This window comes from Poecilia formosa, unplaced genomic scaffold, assembly GCF_000485575.1.
Source record: "Poecilia formosa unplaced genomic scaffold, Poecilia_formosa-5.1.2 Scaffold149, whole genome shotgun sequence".
Lineage (NCBI taxonomy): Eukaryota > Metazoa > Chordata > Actinopteri > Cyprinodontiformes > Poeciliidae > Poecilia > Poecilia formosa.
The window spans coordinates 550568-573773 of NW_006800088.1; the positions used below are offsets into that span (position 1 = coordinate 550568).

The following is a 23206-nucleotide window of genomic DNA, read 5'->3' on the forward strand; positions in this document are numbered from 1 at the left end:
GTGACTCATCGTGACAGATTAATTAGCCAAGAGTCGGAACAGGACTTAATCATCGAGAGGTGCGATTGTCGTGCTGTCGTCGCTCGCTTCACACTTCCCTCGCTTCAACCTCTCGATACATAAAGACGGCTTCGGCATTTTCCTGCCAAACCGACACACAAGAACACATCTACCTACCTACCTACCGTCTCGGTCTGTGAAGGCGACCTGACGGGGCTGGTTTTATGTAACGAGCTTCTGGAACCGTCTGGGAAGATGGCGGCGCTGATGTGGGCCTTTAATTTGTCCGCTGTGTAGGCGTGGAGAAGGACAGATGTGGGTATTGTTTCTCGTTGTAATAATATAATGAAAATGTCTCAAAATGTCTGATATTGCAGCTTATTATGAAGTTAAACCGTGTTATGGTTGTTGAAGCGTAATTTACAATCATTAGCAGTCACGTGGTAAATGTAATTCATAAGCTAGTCAAGTTTAATTTGTTTTTCTATTTTAGGGAGTCTGAAAACTGCCACAAGTTCCTCTTGGGACTTTTTTCCACAATGGCTCTTAATAATTATGGCTGAAAATTATTATTTTTAAAAACTTATGCTGTTAAGCATAGATTTTTAAACTATTTCAGTTGTTAGCAATTTTTCAGTTTTTTTTCTTTTAATACTTTAATTTCATTTCCACAACAGAATAACGCTAAAAGTACCAACAATAATTTTATACACGATTTTCTTGTGCTTTTCTTTTGCCAATATTAACATCAATATTTCTTTTTGCAAAACAAATAAAAGTTGTTTTCCTGTTTGTCAAAATCAAAAAGTGGAAATAAAATGTTGGTTCTTTAGAAATAACAAATTTCCCTTAGTAGATATATATCAAAAATTAAAAATTGTCTTTTGTCAACAGGTCATGTAACACCTGAGGCTCTAAATGAGTTTTATTCAGCTGGACTGGGAGCAAAAACGGCTCTTTGAGTGGTAAAGGTTGCAGAGCCCTGTTCTAGCTGATCCAAATGATCACTGCGCCGGCTGCTGAAGGTGCTCACAGCGGCAAAATGAGTTTCTGTTACAATAACAATGAGCATAATCGTCACATGTAGTCTGGAAATGGGCGATTGCAGCGATAAATCCTCAGTTATCACGCAGGTTTACAGGTTTATGGTCTCTCTCAGCTTGAGTGCTTTGGCCTCATGGCCCGCAGTCTGCATGATGCCGATTGGTCTCACTGCTGTCATCATCGCTTTGGGAACATCTGGCTAAATCCAAATCTCTGTCGAACATACGGGATGAAGATATTTCCGTCAGGAGCCGGTGGAAAACATTAAACCTAACCTGGATTTATATTGTGACCAGACCTTGAGTGAATATATGGCGTATATTTGATTTAGAGTCAAAAATAACCCATAAGCTTGTGAAACCATTGATTCCCAAAATGGAAAAGCAAATTTAGATTTCACTTTTCTGACAAAAAAAAGACAGTCATCGCACTTCATACGTAGGAAAATGCTTGATTTTACCAATAAGCAGCTGGAGTAGCATCACTTTTCTTTCCTCCGTGTCTGAGCCAAATGAAGAAAAGATGAATGCTTGACTGCATTTTCCCTCTGAGTATTTTAGCTTCTTCTCTTGTAAGTGGGGTGAACTTGATGTGATCTTTTAGGCCTAAACAACTTGTCGGTGTTGGGGGTCTAAAAGAGAACTGAAAAGTGTTTTTATGTCAACATCAGGTGAAAGAAAATTGTAAAATAAGTTTGTAAAAGAAAAAAAAATCTATTTTCCAGAAAATCCTCCTGGAGTTTCTTTTTTCGGCTTCCCTAACAACACCAAACGTCATCAGATTTGGATAAGTGAGATAAAATTACCATCCCCGCTTATAAAAATAAAGGAAAATGGAGCAGATGACATCATCACAGAGAGTTCTCCTTAAACTAAACAACTTATTGTGGCTTGTAGAGGCAAACCGATAGAAATGTTTGGTCAAAAGGGCCCTGTAAGACTCAGGCCCACTAAAAGCTTCATATCTTGGCAGACTTGTTGCTTTTTTTTTTCCAAGTGTAGAGAGAGAATTATGGCAGGAGAATGACTCAGCCAGAAATGCTGAAAGCAACATAATTAATATGAGTACAGGAGCGTTTGTGGCAAAGAGCCTCGCGTGGAAGAGGACCGGAGTCCTGCTCCGACGCTCAGGAGCAGCGAGGAGGTGGAGAAGCTGAACGGACCAGACAGCCTGCGGGTGTAGAGCAGGGAAGAAGGCCCGGCGTGGGCCCCATGGGACTACCAGCAGTGGGAAAGGATGTCATGAAAAAACACAAAGTAGAGCTCAGATTTTGCTGCTACTGTGCAAAAAGATCTGGGCTTGAAGAACAAAAACGGCAGTCATCTTAGTTTCTGTCGAGAACTAAGTCCTTCTCATGACAACTCCCTGCATGCCTGTGAGAGCTGAGTGAAGAAAGTAAATATTATGTCCAAAGTAAATATTATGTCCGGTTTGCGTGTTTTTCCTCGGTTTAACAAAAGCAAACGCCAGTGAATAAAAAACCTGAACAAGATTTCCTGCCATTGTTCACCCAGACTTCTGATTTTAGTTTCCTCTGCGTTTTGTTTTCCAACATGAGCAAACTCCTCAACCATTTTCCTGTCCAGCAGCTCTTTTAATCTGTGACAATAATTAGCGTGCTGAGTTTTTTTTAGCCAAACTGTAGCCATGACAACGATGATGTTCCTTCCGGCTTCCTCTCCAGTGATTCGCGTTGGTCTCCTCGGCTCAGCCGTCACTTTCAGAGTCCAGAACAAGATGTCTGTCCACTGTGGGGCCGACAGAGAAGAACCCGGGCAGAAACTTGTCTTCCCCTCTCCTTCTTGCCACTTGTGCTTGGTTTGTGATTGTGTCTTTCTGGGTGTTTGTGTTTCCTCCAAAAACATCCAGGAAATGAAACATCCAGGAAATGCTGTAAGGCAGGGCGCTCAAACTCATTTTTATTTTGGCCCATATCAAAAATCTGATCGTTCTTAAAGGGCCGGTTGTGCCAGAATGCAATGATAAAACCCATTAAGTTGTTAAAATATCAATAATCTTTGTTTCAGCATTTAATAAGTGTTTCTTAAAATTAAATAATATTCAACATTTTTTCACGTCGATCAGTCCAACCAGGATTTCGTGATTGTTTGTGTGTGGGGAGTTTTATGCAATCAAAATCACAGATTTGTGGTGCTAATTTAGAAATATTTGTAAGGAATTTTTTATGATATTTTTGCTAATGTATGATGTGAAATGTGACTTTTTTAATTCATCGATGTATCGATCACAGACTACAACTTGACTTCAAGTAAGGTTGAGGCAGTCGTCACTTAGACCCAATGGTTTTGGCCAATTTCGAAAGAAATTTTCTGGAAAAATTAGAAACAAAATTTGGGAATCTGTTGATATTGTGTGAAGGTCGCAGGTTTGTGAAAAGCTGGAAGGACTTCCTGATGTAATTTGGAGTCTAGAGGGCCACATGAAAAGCTACGACGGGCCAGATTTGCCCCTGGGCCTTGAGTTTGACTCATTTGCCATGAGGTGTGAGTGAGCATTGTTGTATCTATGTTATCCTGTGCTAGACTTTCCAGGGGTAACCAGCCTCGTCCCTAATGACAGCTAGTAATCCCTCATCTCCATCAGCCTGCAGGGATTAAGAAGCAGATTTACCAGAGGTGGAGCCCTGTACTGTGTCACTTATGCTCTGGAGTTTCTCAGTGAAACGGACAAACTGCAGAATTTATTAGACAACAGTTTGTCTGTTATTAGACAGCATCAGCCTTCTAATAGTAAGAAAGTTCTGGATTATTGTTGTTGGTGTTGTTATTGATAATGTCCTAAAACCTGCATCATTCTTTCTATATCCTAATTGTCTTTACAAATGGCTCAGTGAAGCTGTCATCTGTCATCTGACAAAGGAAGACAGAGAGTGAGATTTCTGAAATATTGATCTCAATCACGCTTAATCATTAAATGTTAACATGGCTTGCCGTAGTGGTTTTATGCTATTTATGGGATTATTAGATGAATATGAATCGTATGCTTTGCCCTCTGCTACAGCCAAACTCTGTTTGAGTCCAGTTTTCTTTATCATGATCATTTTAAAAGAAAATTTCTTGTTCCATCTGTTAAACAAACATCTAGACTGAGCAACTCTAGCTCTGCAACTCCATGCAGAAACACTTCATTGATTCAATTCCTCTCATGGTCGCAGCTCAAATCCAATTTCTGCTCATGATTGATTCCTAGGAAGCAGAAACTTTTACCTTTTGGTTTTATTTACCCCAGCAGCTGTTTAAGTACTCTGTGAGATTTGTGAATAACTTCCACCTAAACGATTTGTAGAAATAATCCCGCACGCTGAAACATCAAATTTAATATTAATATGCTTATAACAAACCATCCATTGTTTAATTTCCTGTACAAACTAAACAAGTTTTACATGAATGTGTGTATAAGCCCATCACAATAAACAATAAATCAATTAATTGCATTATAAATTAAATTAATTCCTGTTTGCATAATTTATAGTTTTTCTCTTTCCACCAAAAGCTGGATGACAAAAGTTTTCAGTCTGATGTTTTGGTCTCAATTAGTCATTTTTTAGAAGGACAATTTTGTTGACAGAGACTTCATAATTAATTTTATTTCTTTTTGTTTGTTTGGGTATTAAAATGTCTTCCAGTTCCAGTATTAAATGTTAGATAAATGTGTTCTTGCATTATCAAGCCATTACCTTTATTTTACTTGAAAATGGCCTCAAAACAATAATATTATCGTTTATCGCAATAATTTCTGGGACAATTTATCGTCCAACGAGATTTGTTATCAAGATGCTGATAACAGAGTATTTCATCACAGAGTGAGAAATCTCCTTGCTGAAACTTTCCAACGCTCAACATCCAACTTTGATGTGGGTGGAAGTCTAAAAAATGGATGAGCGCTCAGTCAGATGCAGTATTTCCTGAGGACAGTAACACAAAACCTCAACTGTTCAGTGCCGCGCAAACAGCCGCTCATCACTATGCAGCTACCTGTCTTCTTCCCGTCTCCCACAGCAGAAACTCGCCTGCTCTGCGCCGGCGTGTGGGGAGGCAGAGCATCAAGGAAGTTGGTGGGAAAATAAAGAAAGGGAGACACAGTGTGTGCTATTCTAATTAATTAGCTCCCGCTGCGCGCTGCCGGTTTGGGATTGGCTGCAGAGCGGCACACCGGAGGCTCTTTCTGCCGGGCGGATGGAGGCGCCGGCCCGCAGAGATGTGACATGTGAAAGCTGCTGTGGAGACGAGGCCGTCCTGTCAAGGCGAAGAAACTCTCCGAGACGCACAACATCTGAAGCACAGCTTTCCCCCTGAAGGCGTTCAGCAGGCCGCAGCCTGAGAAAATAGGACATTAAAAAAAAAAAAGAAAAAGATACTTATCACACATCCTGACCTTGCAATGATACAGATCCTTCTTTTGGTCAGATTGAGTTCATAGGAAGCTCACACAGCTAGTGGGGATGTCTAGGTAACTTGTGCTTGTTTTTTTTTTTCTTTTTACTAAAAATAAGCAAGTTGAAAAGTATTCTCTGCTTACACTGGTTACACAGAAAGACAAATACATCAAACACTCACATTTAAAGTCATTGTTGACATGAATTAAAGAGCGAAATGCAGAGATGCGTCTCTAAATTGAAGCTCAGGCGACCAGATGGGGCCCTTTTCGATCCTGCACGAAGGAAAAAGTTAAAATTTCAGCATTAGGTGTAATTTTATCACACAGGCGTTTTGGGGAAGGAGGAAGATATAAAGGCCAAACTGGCATCAGCTTAAACAAACAAAAAAAAATCAACAAAACCGATGAGGCTCATTAGTAATATATAATGTGATAGACACAAGATCAATATCAGCAAATATAGATACAATGTTTGGTATTAACTGACCTAAAACCAGAAATATTTCTTCCAAATCGACGTCAGTCAGAGATTTTTTTTTCTTTTAATAGATTTAGTAAATATCAGCTCTCAGAACAAAGATAATGTCAGACAAAACAAACAAGAACAATTCAAGTTTAATTAAATGGAATCAAATTGAGATTCACAATCCAAACATTTACTCAGTGGATACAAACATCACTAGAGTAAAGAAATATTATGCCCTCAAAATCCACTCTTACAAGGTTAATCCTTCAAATAATAATAAAAATAAAAACCAACTTTAAAGAGTTTACCTTGCGTAACAATAAGAGGTTTTGACACATCAATACGTTTTTTTTTCTTTTCTTTTACATAATAATCATGGCTGAGTTCAAGGTTCAGGCTGTGCCAGCGTGTCGGTACAATTTCCAAACGTTTGTTTCTGCAGCAGAGAATCCAGCAGCTTTAATCAGAATATTTATTCAGCTTTTTTAAGGATTTAGAGCCGTTACTCCGTCATGGGGCAGATTTGTGGTGATTGTTGGATTCAGGCATCGGTTCAGAACGGCTTAAATTTTGATTATTCTGTTCAGACATGTGAAATATCTTCAAGGGTGAACAGGACAGATTTGTGCAAACAGCTGGAGGCCTGCAGGGTGTGTAGGGGAAGAAAAAAAAAATAAAGGTTTTAGTTTCTGTAAAAGTTTTAATCATAACCCCAAAGTCTCTTCTTCGTGTGTCAGTGATCAGATGTGAGTATTTTTTACTGATCCTTTAAAGCTTTTATAGTCCAAAAAAGAATAAAAACGTCCACATGAGCTGACTGGGTTTAATCGCTGTAATCTTAATTCTGTTAGTTATGGTTTAAAATAAATAAAATAAAAAGGCATTTGACCGTCCTCCGAGGAGCTCCCAGAGCTGAAGCAGAGCTCATTATGTCAGAAAATTACCCAAATTCACGCTCCGCTTACTTCTTTTGCAGTTTTGAGCTGCATCTCTCAGGCTATTTCATCTTTTATTACAGATTCACACTTCATTTTACGAGTGGATAACTGCGAGAAAGTTTCTTGGAAGCCATTGAGTAATCTGGCCGCAATCCAAAAGTAATAATGTTTTAAAGTTCACATAGGTGGGTTTGCGTTCACTTTATAATTAGATTAAGGACATTTAGCACAAATGACTTGAATAAATAACCAGCAAAATTATATTTTGTTGGAAAATTCTTTTTTTTTTTTTTAAATAAAATCCTAAATGTGAGCCTGAGAGACTCATTTTGGCTCTTAAACAAATAAACTTGTGTTATCAGAATCCGAACAACCAGCTAGCAGATCATCAATCAGTTAAACTGTGTGGGAACGAGATGTGTGGTGATCATTTAAAATCAGTAGAGACTCGGTATCTAAGGCCTAGAGATTATTAATGTATTTCAAGGTACGAGAGCTGAAGGATGTAGAAACTTATCAATGCTACACAAAAAAATGCTAACAAAAGCTGTTAGCTGAAGCCATATGGACAGAAATGAAAATAACAGTTTGAACCTCTACTTGTCCCTGTTTAAGTACAAGCTAACTGTTAGCACTGCAGCACAGCTAGCTGCCACAAGAAGTCAGAAAAGTGGCCCTGTAAAACTCAGCTGAACAAGTGTGGGTTGATTACCAGTTTCAAGTTGTTTCAATTGGTTTTTAAAAAGAATATGACTTCAAAACGGCTCAATGTCTTACTGGATCATAGCTCTTATGAATCACTGATTTGAAACCTTTGGGTTAATTATGACACATTTATTAAGATCTGCAAAGCAGCAGCTGTTCAGTCACCAGCTAGTTTTGTGCTGCAGATGTAGTTAGGCAGCAATACAATGCTGCACCAGGCAGATTTAGGCTTAAAGTAATTGTTTAATTTCACCAAAAATGTTTCCGATCGCAGGTTCTACCTTAAGTTTTGGAGCTGCCCAGCCAGATGCCCGACTTGAATCTGACATACTGTGAAGGGGGCAAAAAATGAAACATCACCAAAAATAAATTGTCAGATTACATATACAGTTACATGATGGGTTTGATTGCTGTGATGCTAATGGTTTATATTTTTTGTTGCTAAGCACTCAATTATTTTTTAACTGTTTTTTTTTTGTTTGTTTTTTTTTTTTCAAAGCTTCCTGCCTCCAAAGACAACGTTTGAATTTCCCACAAACATCAAAATAAAACATTTCCTTCCCATTTAAATCATGCCTGGGGTGACTGCGTCTGTAAACACGGCCTTTGGCGCCATCCAGTGGCCAAACGTAGAATCACGCATACGCTGTCACCAGAAACGTGAATGACGGCTGCATGGTGCAGATATCCACAAATAGCCCACACACACACACACACTCAGAGAAAAAAAAGCACACCGTGCGTCAAAGTCCATATCCGGTTAGATGACGCATATAGTAACATTAAAGTTTTAAAAAGGAGTGTGAAACGTCTAAATGTGGCTCAATTATCCCGAATAAAGCCCCATAAACACATCCCAATTAGAAGCGAGGGTGTGATGTTAGTGTGTTTTTTAATTGGATTGGATTGAATTGGATTCTACAATAAAAAGTATTTTTCGTTATTATGTTATACAGTTAGGAATTGAAAACCATGTGCGAGTCTGAAATGATTTTTTTAACAGATAATCTGTCCTGTGTTTAAATAAACGGGTAACGCCCTCTTCACTGTATGAAAAAATGAAACATTTTCGGTACCTTAATGTAAATGCGATTGGTTTATGTTTTTTTTTTTTTGTCAGTCATGGAGGCGGGAGAGGGGGCACACACACTCATACACACACACACACGCACACACACACATACATAGTGTCTCTGCTGTGACTATGTATCACTTCAGATGCTCAGATAGAATTAAAAATCTGCGCTCCTCCGCCTTGTCACCAGTGTTATGCGCATTTTTTCCTCTCCTCTCCCGCAGCATGGTGCTCGGACTCGGAAGCTCAGCACCGCATTTTTCTCGGACGACTTAGACGAGCCAGCAGAAAGCTCCAGCACCACCTGTTCCCACCTTCAGATACAAGGTAAGACGCTTGGGAGGCAGGATTTGGACTCTCTTTTTTTTTTTCCCTTTTTCCTTTTTCGTTGAACGAAAAAAAAAAGAAGCAAGTGCGGCTGTCTGCCCAGATTAGAAGTGAGAAAAACAAACATCCAAAATGAGTTTGGAGAGTTGGCACATGCCGAGCGCCCGCAGGCTGCAGCACGGTGCGCCTTTTCAGGTTTTTTTTTTTTCCTCCTCCTGTTTAGAGTCCCTTTTCTCTTCTCAAGTTCAAAGCGCGTCGGCGGTTGTTGTTGTTGTTGTTGTTTAACGTAGTTTCCGGTCAGCAGGGGAACGTCTTCGTAAACAATGCAGTTCCAGTTGGATTCCTGCGTAATGGGACTCCTATTATATAATTTGCCAATTAGCTAATTCATGATCTCCATCATGTGATATGATCGTCGAGGTTTCATTTCCTTCACAGAGTGTTTTTTTTTTCTCCTTTCTTTTTTACAGATAAATTGAAGGCAAAGACGTGGCTGTATTTTTATTTCTTTAAATGTTTCTAGTCAAATCCAACAGCTTTGGTGAATGTTTTTCATCTTTAGAGCCAATTATCCACTTTTCTTCAGCCAAGCTGCTCCTTCACGAGGAAGGCCAGCGATCAATTATCCACTCAGACCTGTTATTTCACAGGCTCATGATCACTTACCTCCCCTCTGAGGGCAAAATAAATGTAATCTCATACCAGTGGACTATTACATAACTTTAAAACCGAAGTGCCATTCTGCCTGCGTGGGAGTAGATGTGATGTTCCCACTTCCTTGCTGTTGTTTTGCTTGTTAATTGAGTGAGGAGTATTAGTGTAAGCTGAGTTTTTTTTTTCTTTTTTTTTTAGATTCCTGCAGCTTTTGCTGAAGCCTCTTTTTTTATTATTATTATTTTATCTACGTATATCGGTATGCAGATGAAGTGGTTGCTTAGATAATGCGCTCCTACCTACGTGAAGTCTGTGTCTGCTGAGTTGCATGTTAATTCCAAAGGTGGCATGACCAAATGTGCATATATTTTGGTGTGTAGGGTGGTGTGTGTGTTGGGGGGCTGGGGAGAGGGGTTGTGTGGGAGAGGTGTGATCGCAGGGTGCCCAAGCATGACGCTTGAGAGCTGCTTGGACATAGTTCAACTCTTTGCTGAGCAGTCTGTCCTGTGCGCTGGAAGTGTTGCGCAAACAGACATGCTATGCTAACCTGACACATCCTTCCTGAAGACTGCTTCAGACTGGGGTCACCAACAAGAAGCCAAAAGTATAGACTCTGAGATGAGATGGTAATTCATAGATGTTTGATTAAACAACACGACGGTTTTAGAAGAGTTCGCCTTACAGAGAGAGAACTGATCAACCCGTCAGATTAAATCAAAGAGAGGATGGTGGCTCAACCACAAAAACCCGCTGGGACCCAATGAGCTCACAGGAGACCATTAATGAGAGAAGCAGCCAAGAGTCCCGTGGAAACATTTTCTTAACCATGGACTTGGAAGCTAGTTAGCAAGTAGAGCCAAATACAAGCCAGTCGTGTACGAAAACCTGCTAGAGGCTGTAAAAGACTTGAGACTGGGTAGAGATTTTCCCAATGACCTTTAAGCATAAAGCCATAGCAACAGTGGATGTGAGCTACTTTGCAATCAAGAAAAGTGTTTTCCTTATGTGCAATAATTACAGAGAGAAAACACACACAAAAAAAAAACCATTAGTTTTTGCTGGTTCTGCAATGTGCTTAGGAGGCGTTACTCAGTCCCTCCAGGATGTTGCTATGTGTGTTTTTGGTCATTGTTGCCGCATTAATTGACAGATTTTGCTGCACCTTTTTCAAAAGATTGCGATCAAATTTCTTTTAAGCACATAACCTTCCCCCCCAAACAAGAAAATAGTTAATATATAGATCTTAAGTAACATTTTCAAGTAGCTTCTTCAAATAACACCCTGAATAATGTCCTGAGGTCATTCCAGTTAGCATGAACTGTACGCCCACTACAGCCAAAAACTGCAGCATCCTGCATGCCACAGGTTTCAAGAGATGTTGTGAAACAGGAAGTTAAAATAGTACGGGGCTAAAGGAAATTAGCTAAAACTCAGCAGAGCAGCGATTGGTCAGGAAAGTAGGAAACACAGAAAATGTCGAGTTGATCCATCAGATTGGCGGAAAAGTTGCGTCGACTGGTGGAAATCGGAACCTGCGATCGCAACTTCCTGGAGGGACTGCTCAGTACAACTACAGATCATACAAAATAAAGATATAAAAAGGAAACTATGTATCATTAACCTGTTTAATGAAACGCTTACCTTGTATTGGTCAATCACTTAAAATCCAGATGAGCTCCATAGTTTTGGTTATGATCCTGTCTGGGTCATAGCAGCATGTTTAGGCAGAGAAAAATGACTAAGCTAACTGACAAACTGCTGTGAAGCATGATCACGTAAACACGAATATTTTAAGTTGCTAAAAAAAAACAATTAATGAGAAGGCACTCATGCCGAAGAAACAATCTTTCTTAGGATTTCTGAAATATTTTAGAGTTCTGTCTGGATAGTAGCCAATTCTCTACAAAGCCTTGGAAAACTCAAATTCTTTCACACTTTAAAGAATTGGTGAGTTTTTACCTTTAGTGGATACATTCTTATGAATACAGGCAGATACGATGTTCACTATAAACAGTTATTGTCATGGTCAAGTGTTGGTGCAACCAGGCTACTGTCTGAAAATAATAAAATATCCATAATCTGTCCTGGTAAAACCTTTCAACCACCTGGTTAAATCAGTTTGATGATTCATTCATGCTAATATTATAACAGACACTTTTTCAAAATCAGTTTCAAACATAACGCTGCTTATGTAAGCATTAAGAGGAGGAGGTCTCACCCTGATTTCTGCAGAAAATTTCTCTTCACTTGCAGTTTAGCATGTTTTTTTGTGTTTCCAGTTTATCACTCAGAGTTTGTAGCCTTGTAACTTTTGTGCCACTGATTTTACTGTCTGGTGAGCGCAACGAGGTGTCCAAGCCAATGAAGGAAAATTACTCTTGTGGGACAACATTGCCCAGCTACAAGCACGGCAGAATAAAGTGGGAGACATTGTTGCTTACGCTGACAGTAAAGACGCTCCTCCTGAATCAGCCTCTTGTTACCACAAAGGACCCGACCCACCGTATCAACAACATGCTTTTATTGTGGAGAGACGCAACGCTCCGGTTTGGTGTACATGTAGAAACGTTTTTAGCTTAAAGTTGCAGTGTGTTAACTTTTACAAAAATATGTTTTTTACATCTGTGTTTAAACTGTCGCCATGTCGTGATATGAGACTCATAACCTGTGAGAAAACAATCAACCTCCTCCCAGCGCTACTATCATGGTACGCTCACAGCCAAAAAACAACCAATCAGATCCAGGAGGAGTGTCTTGGCGCTGTCAATTAGACTCATGTACGTGCTGCTCAACGTGCTGATGCAGTTACAGGAAAACTGTTTATCCTGTGTCATTGGTGGTCATGCTAACTAGCCTTAGCACTCGGGCCAGCGTCCATTGTGGTGAACCAGCTGTAGTGTAGCAGAGAGCGAGGCGGAGGATTTGAGTGGCACATACATGAGCTTGACTGACAGCGCTAAAACCCTCCTCCTGGCTCTGACTGGTGTATTTCACTGGGAAAAGGCAAAAGAGCTCCAGTTTTTTCACATATTATTTTATCTTATGCTGTCATGGCAAAATGATAGTTTTAGCAAATATTTAAAATAAACTGTTATAAAAGTTACATACTGCAGCTTTAATTTTACTCATCATAAACTTTCTCATTATGATATATGAGCTGCTCCCAACACTTAAATAGTTTGAAACTGTTATGAGTAAAAACAATAACGGGTGAAGCCAACAACTAGAAACTGATATAACTGTTAACAAGTTGCATAATTGATCTCATGTTATCTGTTAAAGTTGACGTCTTGCTTCACTGACTACATTTTACTCCCAATAATTCCTGACGATAATATTGGTTAATGTATTTTTTACACTAGATGGAGTGCAGGCATTAAGACCCGGAGGTCGGCAAGAGGAGCTCATTTTTAAGTCAAATGAGTTTAATCATAGCTACAGCGCCTACGGATCTCCCTCAGGAAAAGAGTCGATGTGGCGACGGTGGAGGTGAAGCAGCCGAATGTGCCCAAGTTAACTAAAGGTTGAGGGGAAGCCGAGGATTTGCCACCTGACAGAGCTCCAGGGCAAAAGAAAGCAAGTAATTAGCTAGTGGGAGTTGAAACGGATCCTGGTGCAGCGATGGAGCCCTTTGACACGTTCATTTCTACATATCGCTGAGTTCATTTCTGATGACTCGTTCGTTTTTCTAGATGCTGTATTCTTCTGTTCAGAAATGAATATGCAAGTTTATACAAATTGGGAATATCCATGAAACACACTGTCCAAAATGTGCATATCAACCGCAGAACAAATCAAAACAAAGTCGACAATCGAAACAAAGTCGTTCACTGGTTTGGACTGAACGGCTACTCAGACAGGAAAAGTCCAAGTGAAACAAGTCAGATTATGTTTTCAAAATGTCTTTGAAGATCAAAACTTTCTTTTCTGCAGACTCTTCCTGTGGTCTGGTGAAACTAAAATGGAAATGTTTGACCACTTATAGTGACTGATTTACTTCACAAAATAGGTAGAATGGAGAGTAAAACATTGTTGGAATATTGAGGTGAAATCTCAAAAAGTCAACCAGGAAGTTAAAGCTTAGAGATATTTGAAATGTTTGACCCAAGTTATGCACCTTGAAAGACAATTCTATTAAATATTAATTAAATTTACATAAACATCTGAATTAAAAAAAAATCTCATAGTTTGTCATTCATCAAATGCAAATAATTCCAGTAACCTTACCTCAGGTAAGACAGAAATAGCTAACTTTCTGATGGCCAGACGATGACGTAAAGTTATTTGATGTGAATAAAATGACAAATGTTTCTGCAGCATGATTACAATAATAATGCAGGCTTTTGTCCTCTTGTGGTCACTCTAACACAATCTGAAAATGGAGGATGATCCTTTAGTGTCTGTCAGTATTTAGAGACCAGGCTGTGTGGAAATCGCTTAAAGTGACAGACACCAACAACATGTTGATGGTCTCCTTTCCACACACATTCAATATTTTTGAAACGCAGCATTTCAAAAATATTCTTATATCATTCCACACAAAGCTTTTTTAAAAATTCATTTTGCAAACTGCTCCTTTTTCAGTCAAGCATTTAAAGCATCCTGGTAAAAAAATGTCTTACCTAACAGCCCTTCACCAAAACAACGTTTTGTAAGAGGTGATGTTCGTGCAACATTTCGTTCTGAGCCAGTGAGTCATCAAGGTCCGGTCAGATCAGAAAAGGGAGAACACAGTCCGTAAAATAGAAAAGGAATTTAAGAAAAACTTTTTAAAAATGTCTTTCCCGGAATTTCTCGGGGGCTTTCAGTTTTATGATGCTCACATTTTTCTTCAATGTTGATTTGTTAGTTGTTAAAAACCATTTTTTTTTTTTTGGTAGTATTCCACATTTGATCACATGTGGTGGGAGCTTCTCATATGTAGAGATTTAATATTTGATCATCTATGGTTATGTTAATTTTTCTGAAATCAGACTGAAACCAGCTTCAGGTGATTTACTGCAGAGGAATCGTCTGACTGAAACAGGGATTTTGATAGTGGCTTCATAATTGTGACAGTTTTCCTTTGTTAGCTAAACGGAAACTATTTTACATAAAGCCTGTCTGATCATAGTCTGAACCTGCTGTAGGCGTAAAGCTGCCTCTTTGTTAATATTTTACAGAGCAGATTGAGTAAATTAGTCTATTTATAATTATGGATTTTTTGTATCTCTGGTTGTTGTTTTTTAGGGAACACAGACAATATTTGTCTCTTGTTCTGCTCGTAGATCAGGAAATTAACTTTCTCTGGGTTTTGATGAGAGCAGTGAAACAGTAAAGCAACATAATTAAAGCGTCTAAATAAAGGGTTACGGTTTGGCAATAAATGCCTTTAAATTGTTATGCTTTTTCACCATTTAGTAGTATGTCTGTGTTGAAGCTGATTGATGAATTGATTGATTGTCTAAAAGCCCAATTTTATTGAGACCCTTGTACATTGGGGAAACAGACAAAAGTGTTTTCTCTGAAATAATCAAATATCTTTAAACGATTTTTAAAGTATAATATAAGGACTGAATTTGATTAACTTCTATTTTTTTTTCAAAAATAACTAGAGCTACATAGTTGATACTTTTGACTTTTTGGAACAATTCCTGATATAGCCCATAAAAAGTTGAAAAATAGGGCGTGTATTAATGTTTAATCAATTTTTATAAAAGGACTATCTGACACAGTTGATACTTTTGACTTTTTGGAACAATTCCTGATAAAATGGATGAAATTTATAAAAAATTTCATAAATTTTTATAAAAGAACTGACACATTTTTTAGGGTTTGTTCTTACAGTTTTTAAAATACACGCACGCACACGTTTGTGTCGCTATCTTTCTTGGGACTTTCCATTGACTTCCATTCATTTCTACAGCCTAAACTTTACCCTTATCATAACCCCAACCCTAAACAAAAATCAATTCACACCATAGTCATAAATCTGACCCCTGACCCAAAAACAGTGTTTCCCCTAGTGAGGAACAGGCTTCGGTCCCACAAGGAGCAGTGGTCCCCACAACGTAGTATGTGTCAGGAAAATGGTCCCCACAAGAAATTATAAACAAACACACACACACACACACACACACACACACACACACACACACACACACACAGTTCTGGGTGTGACAGAACTATTTGTGACAGTTCTCCAGCGCCGGCGCACCATCAGACGAACCGATCTGTTTCTAAGATTATCCAAATTCACAGTTATGCTAACAGTCCCTTCTTCTGTTCTGCAACCCGACTGTTGCCTCTGACTCACACTGATGCCTTTGTATGACTTCACACATACACTGACACGCAGCTCTCACGTCTTTTTTACCAGCACTAAGTGAATGTGCAGCGGCTTTTACTGCAGCAGGCAACAAAACGGACGCCTGTCATCAGTCGGCAGCCCCCACGTGTCCGCTGCTGCCTCCTGTGGATACTTATGGCCCACCGCAATTATGTTCTTCCATTAGTCATCCTACGCGTTGCGGTGATGGGCTACTGGCTATACTTAGCCATCGCCATGGTCACTCCTGTGCAAATGAGAGATTTTACAAACATAATTGTGGTTGGCGTCAAACATGATGAATAGAGATGAGTGTTACCCACACGGTTCTTGTTTTATTTCTGGGTTCTTTTTTTTTGTTTTTTTTGACCAAATGCGGAGACGTTTTAGTGATCCAGCGTCTTTTATTTGTTGTGCCAATTAAAATTCACCCAGTTAATTCAGGGCAAAACAATCAGTCTGCAGCTTTAAATTAATTTACATCAATGAAGGCACAACACAATACAGATACTGTAAAATAAATTGTAAAATATCTGTGAATTTATCTGCCAGTAATTTACCATGAACATGCCAGTAACGTTTTCAACACTAATTCTTGAAGTAGTTTGTTGTAAAAATAAATACAGATGTTAAACTAAGTTTGTAGTAAATTTCGGGTTTCTGCAGCTGACAGTACTTTACTTTAAGTTTAGTTTTAGTACTGCATCCATTTCATCAGAAACCTACAGCACAAATAAAATGTAATGAAACACTTTAAAGTACAGTCTTAGTTTTACGGTAAAATCATGTAACCAGTAATTCACATAGTGAATAATTTTCTATCTGCAGAAGAAGAAAGAGCAGAAACTGGGGACAGGCTTGTTCAAACGTCCAAATGTTGTCATTAACGCTCAAATTTTGCATCATTTATCTTCGCTGTAAAGAAATTATTTACATACATCCACTTTTAACTGAGCAACAGGTTTTAAAATAACATGAATTCATCTTTAGGTCTGACATCCTGCACCCACAGCTCCACATGTACGTGAGTTGCAACTATTAACAAGAAGGAAATATCTTGGGATTTTCTGAGACTTTGTGCCAAAAATGTCCTTTAATTCTTAAAGGTTTAGCTGAGTGTTGCCGTCTGCCAACAAACCAGCCTGAAAATGTCGTGACGTTGCCGGTTCGCAACGATTACTGGGCCGTGACCTGAAGGGTCAGCCACAGTTTAAAGCCGGTCACCTCGTCGCGATGTCAGAGGACGGAAAAAACGATGCTCTGATCCAACTGAGCGGCGGGCGCAGTCTGATCAGCTGTGTCTGAAAAGCCTTTGTTATGGTTTCATCTTTTTGTCTGTCTGCAACACAGACAGACAAAAGAAGCTCAAACTTCTCTGCAAATGCTTTGGATTTTCCTGTGCAGCTCCTGAGAGACCGTGTTGTCTCACCTCCGGAGTCTGAACCCAGTGGATACCCGCGTTCCTTCATGCTGGTAATTGGTCCCAGCTGGCATCCAAAAAATCCTCCTCTCACGCATCCAGAGGAACCCGGTGTCCGTCTCGTAGGGGGTTAAAGGTCGTTGCTTTTCTGACAGGCAGATAAGGAGTTGGGGAGAACTATTATTTCTGATTGCTTAGATCCCGAGAGCAAGTTGGCGGCATCTCCAATGGGACACGAGTCGGAAAAACTCAGTTCCTCTGCTTTTGTTGAACTGGATATGAAGAACACTTCACACTCATCCCGTTTTCCTTAGACTAAATACGAAATCTGATTACCAAGAGATTCTTACATGTAAGGTTTCAAGGCATTCCGATGATGCCTGGATAACCATTACAGCTAAATGTGCTGAGTAATAAGATTACTAAATGTTATTTCGTTACTTCAGACAGTCAAACATAATATTCTTATAGCTACAAGTGGAAAAACACAGTGGTTAACATTAACGCTGCACACGTCCAACACCACAAAAGGAATTTGATTCTTTCAGGCCTCTGTAAATCTGAAGTGCCTCCTTCACAGCGTCAGACGACGGACAGACAGACATGCCTCTGTTAAAACTGCAGTTCAGTCAGAATCAAATTAAATGTCACACTTAAGAAAGATGAGACAAGATGAGACGGCAGCTTCCATTTACACCTGGGAAACTTAAGAGAAGGGAAAAAAAACTTGGAAAAAATGAACTTTATCAATTCCTCACACATGCTGCAGCCAAAACTGTAACATTTGTAAGCATTCCCTAAAAAATTGTCTGTAATCAAGAGGACTAAAATATTTGTTTTAAGCATAATGGCTTGCAAAAAGGAACTTGGTATTTAAAAAAAACCCAACAACTTAATTTCAAGGTAGAAGCTCAGAAAACATAGGAACAATACTGAGGTTCTGACTCAGCTCCCAGACGGAGCCAAAGATTCTTTACAGACGATAGAAAAACAACTGAAACGTGGACATATTGTTTGAAGAAAGTAACAGACGAAAAAAGTGACGCATCAATTTAGCACCAGAGAACCACCGCAGAAAACAGAGCAGAACACCTTCCTTGTTGTCTGGGTCTTTCGTCTGTGATTCTGATGTCTGGTTCTGGTCTTGACTGAGATTCGGCACCAACAGCAGGGATGGAAGATCAATGTCTTTTGAGACACAGCTTTAGATTATTGTCCAGTTGGACGACCCGTACATGCCTGACATCGCTGATGTAGGAGTTTAACCAGGCTAAGCTTGTCAGGCATAACCTGGATAATGTTTTCAATATTTCCACATCTATTTTGTGAAGTGCACCAGTCCCTCCTGCCCCAAATCACCACAAGCTGAAATGGTCTGTTTTGCCATTAAATATTATGTGTTTTTAGAGTGCTGTTTTTTTTTTTTTTCATTTTCTGCAGATCGTCAGAACCGGGCTCCCATTTAATTCCCTTCTCCCCCCCTTTTTAAATTTTTTACCTTGGAAGTGTGCGCTCTACTTTCCTTCAATAGCTGGACATTACCATCTTTTTTTACTGACCAGTTCAGCAAGCTAAAATGTTGTTAAAAAGTAATTTTTTTAAAAAGTTACTATATTCACAAAGTGAAACCCATTTAATGAAAAGTATATTTAACACCTGCTTATATGTTGTCATTTTAAAGCAGAACTTTTAATCTGACAAACGAGCCTCAGTAAAACGCATATTTATACAGCTCTGGAAAAAATTAGACCACTTAAAACCATCAGTTTTCTCTGATTTTAGTCTTTATGGATTTATATTTGAGTAAAATTAACTTTTATTCTATGAACTACTGACAACATGTCTCCGAAATGCCAAACAAAAATGTAGCGTGTATTTGCAGAAAATGAGAAACTGTAAAAAAAAACAAAAAAGATGCAGCGCTTTCAGACCTCAGATAATGCAAAGAAAACAAGTTCATCTCCATTTAGAAACAACAAAACTTATGTTTTCACTCAGAAATCAATATTTGGTGGGATAACCAGGAGGTTTTCAATGGGGTTCAGTGCTGAGGAATCTGAAGTTTCTCCAGAGCTGTAGTTGATTGAATATGGCTTGCATGTAACTTTGATCAGATGAAAGTGGCACCTTCAGGTATGGGAGTTGTAACTAGTAATGAACGTCTGATGGTCCACAGTTCTGTTCCTAATATCTTTTTTTGTTATTTTACTAGGTTGTCATCGAAGGAAGCGGTGTGTTTGAGGTTTTGCTGTAAAATAGATCCACAGGTTTTCCTCCGATTAAGTCAAATATAGTGAGCTAGCCAATCAGACGCTTCAACGCCATGATGTCATCATCTGGGCTTTCCCAAATGATTTAAAGACATAGTAATTTTAGTATATATAGATTGCACATTTTGAAGAAAGTCATCATATGTTTACATAAAAAATAACCTTTAATTATTTTGGCAGAAAGGCACAATTTTGATCGTCCTAACTGACCTTAAATTCACTTTATGTATATCTGGTTTTGGCTGTATATTTATATTTCTGTGTCTCATCGTGTTCTCAAAGATACTGAGTTTCCAACTAGACTAACAGAAAACTTTCACTCCAACTCCAAAATCTTTGCAGCTTTCAAGCTATTACTTCCATATACATGTCAACATTTTTGACAAAATGACAGTTTGCTGTATCTTTTCTTAATCACCGGAGCAAACTGGACACGGTGATCATTTACCAAAACAAAACGTGACACAAAAAGCTCAAATTCTGACCGTAAATTAGTCTGCTGCCTTCAGTCACGACGCGACACGGTACAAAGTGCACAACATGCTGTGACTGTCGCTGCAGGTTTATTTTGAAGACTGCGTGCAGCAGGGCTGACGACGTGGCAGAGGCCGGACATTGTTAGCAGCTGAATCAGCTCGGCGTCGAGGAGGCAGGAGGTGTCACCGAGGATTCAGGTTCCTCCTTGTTCTCCCTCTGCTGCTTGTCAGGGAGTTAGCTCCAGCTGTCTCAGGACAAGTTTCACTTTTCCATCTCATTCTTCCTGCACATATATATATATATATATAAAAAAAAAAAAAAGTTGAAGTTTCATACCGCGTATTAATTTTTTTTTCTTTGCAGGCAGGATAAGAAATATCAACGTCAACCGTAAATATGGCAAAATTCAGCTAATTTTGTTGTGAAACTTGCTTAGCTGAGTGTAAAACTGGAGGATGCTTTCCATTATCCTTCTCTTATTGTTGCCACATCCACCTACACATGAAACTCGACTGTATTCAATGTTATGCTCTCTCAGGAGGAAAACTTCTCTGTTTTCTGGTGATTAATTTTAGCTAGATTACTAATTAATCTCAAATCTAGGCTAAATATGAACCTGATATGCAATTTTTTTATTATAGTGACATGAAATGTTGAATACAACACATCTTACAGAGTGATACATGGATGCTGCGCAGAGTTGGAAGAAACATTATTAGCTTTTGCGTGAAGTAACATGTATCTAAGGTGACAAACATGACAAACATTAAATCCTTTTAGCCTTGGGGAGTTTACTGAGGAAACTGACCCAAACACTCAATATTTTACCCTGAGGAAGATTTATTAGGAGGAGCTTATTAGAGCCAAAAATCATCAAACTCTAAAGAAGATTTTCCACATCGTTACATATGATGAACAGACTTTAACGCTGCTGTTAAGAGTTAATCATTTTTGAAGCAGGACAGATTTAACAGGCTGAACATGGGATCAATTCTCATGTTGCTTTTGCATTTATCCATTTTTATGTTTTTCCATTTGTTCAAAGCAGCTCAGTGTTGCTTCTGTATTTAACACGATGCCTTGAAATTGTCTTTTTTTTTTTTGTCTACAACAGTAAAATAATTCCAGCGGTGCTTCCAGTTTCTCTCTGTCCTGCACTGAGCGTCGTGCCGCTCTCTCTTCTTTTTCTCTTTTCTGCCCCCAACTCTTGAAGCCTTTTCGAGGGCGTGTCTAAACAAAGGTGTCTGCCAAACTTGAGACTGAGGCTTGCTTTTGTTTTGGGAGAAAAAAGACGCACCTGGAAACATACAACCTTCTGTGGACGTCATCCCTGTCTGACCAGAGAGACAAACCTCTACATCCTGCAAACAAGGACACCATGATGTCTCGGTGGGACTAAGGCTTTCACAGAGCAGCTGCATGCCGTGAGAAACTTTTTCATCCTACACGGCGCTCCCATAAAATGCTGATCTTTTTTTTTATTATTTCTTTTTTTTTTTTTTTTCACGGAGGAAAGCATGTCTTCACATAGAGTCCGGGAGTGACAGGTGGAGAAATAAAAATAGAGAGAGAAAAGCGGCTCCCTCAGTTTGAGAAGCCAAGCAGAGATTTAAAACCAACTCTCTGTTTAGTAAGTAAATCTGTACTGGCAGATTTACTGATGAAAAACAATCTGTTGGAGTAATGCAGCTAAGTAATCCAGGAATACAAGCCAAAGCAGATGTTTACAACAAATATGTAAAAATACACACATTTTTAAAAATGTATTTCTCACTCTCTGATTTGAGACTAAACCGTTTTAACTCAGTTAGCATTACCTGAAATAATTAAGTTACAAAACAATCATAGATGTTTTTATAGTACAATTTATTACTTTCTTTAAATTCAAAAGTTGCTATGCACTTTTTTTAATTATGTAAAGCACTTTGAAGTGCCTTGCTGCTGAAATGTGCTATACAAATAAAATTTGATTGATTGACTGAGATTATTAAACCTTGAAACACAGTCCAGATCATCTTCCCATGGCTTTGTAAACTTTTGATCAGATAATTCACATTTGAATGTATAAGGTTTGATCTGTGGATGTAACTTAAAGCAACACAATGCTTCCTTAAAGCACTTTGAAATGCCTTGCTGCTGCAATGTGCTACACAAATAAAATTTTATTTGATTTGGATTTGTGAGTCTTTGTGGAAAAATCAAACGTAAACACCCGACACAGCAGGAAGGGATCTTTGAACCTCCATAAGTCACTTCAGGGAGACGCGTCCATCAAGCTGAAGAGTTATGAGCAAATATAGACACAGTGGCCACTTTATTAGGTACACCCATCCAACTGCTCACCAACACAAGTGTCGAATCAGCCGATCACATGGCAGCAACTCACTGCATTTAGACATGTAGACGTGGCCTAGAGACGATCCGCTGCAGTTCAAACCGAGCATCAGAACCGGGAAGAAAGTGGATTTAAGTGACTCTGAATGCGGCATGGTTTGTTGGTGCCAGACGGGTTGGTCTGAGTATTTCAGAAACGGCAGATCTACTGGGATTTTCACGCACAACCATCTCTAGGATTTACAGAGAACGGCCCGAAAAATAGAAAATATCCAATGAGCGGCGGTTCTGTGGGCGCAAATGCGAGCTGATAGAAGGGCAGCAGCAACTCAAATAACCACTCGCTACAACTGAGGTATGCAGAGAGCATCTCTGAAACCACAGCAAACCTTGAGGCGGATGGGCTACAGCAGCAGAAGACCAACCGGGGGGCCGTTCCTGTCAGCTAAGAAAAGGAAACTGAGGCTAAAATTCGCACAGGCTCACCAGAATCAAAAAAACGTTGCCTGGTCGGATGAGTCTGGATTTCTGCTGCGACATTCGCATGGTGGGATCAGAATTGGGAGTCAACAACTTGAAAGCACCGATCCGTCCTGTATTAACGATTCAGGCTGGTCCCGACAGTCTCATCTTATCTCTGTTTGTTTCTCTGCTCGTATCTACAACCAGCTTCACACTGGAAACAAAGCTCAGGATAACACGTACTGCTCACCTGTTCTGGATATAATAGTAGTTACAAATCCATGCAACTTACTATACTGGTCAAATATACTTCATGACCTCTGCCTTTA

The 23206-nt window shown here is 39.2% G+C and overlaps 1 protein-coding gene across 2 annotated transcripts in view; it reads left to right on the top strand.

Annotated features, from left to right (window-relative positions):
• Positions 1-8540: 8540 nt before the first annotated feature.
• The window catches only part of rin1b (Ras and Rab interactor 1b), a 38002-nt gene continuing 23336 nt past the window's right edge, over positions 8541-23206 (top strand). Inside the window, exon 1 of one of the 2 annotated variants that reach the window (XM_007563589.2) lies at positions 8541-8953. The gene's annotated coding sequence lies outside the window, so the exon portion shown is untranslated. The remainder of the gene's footprint in view (positions 8954-23206) is intronic. The other variant, XM_016677197.1, reaches the window with a different exon arrangement.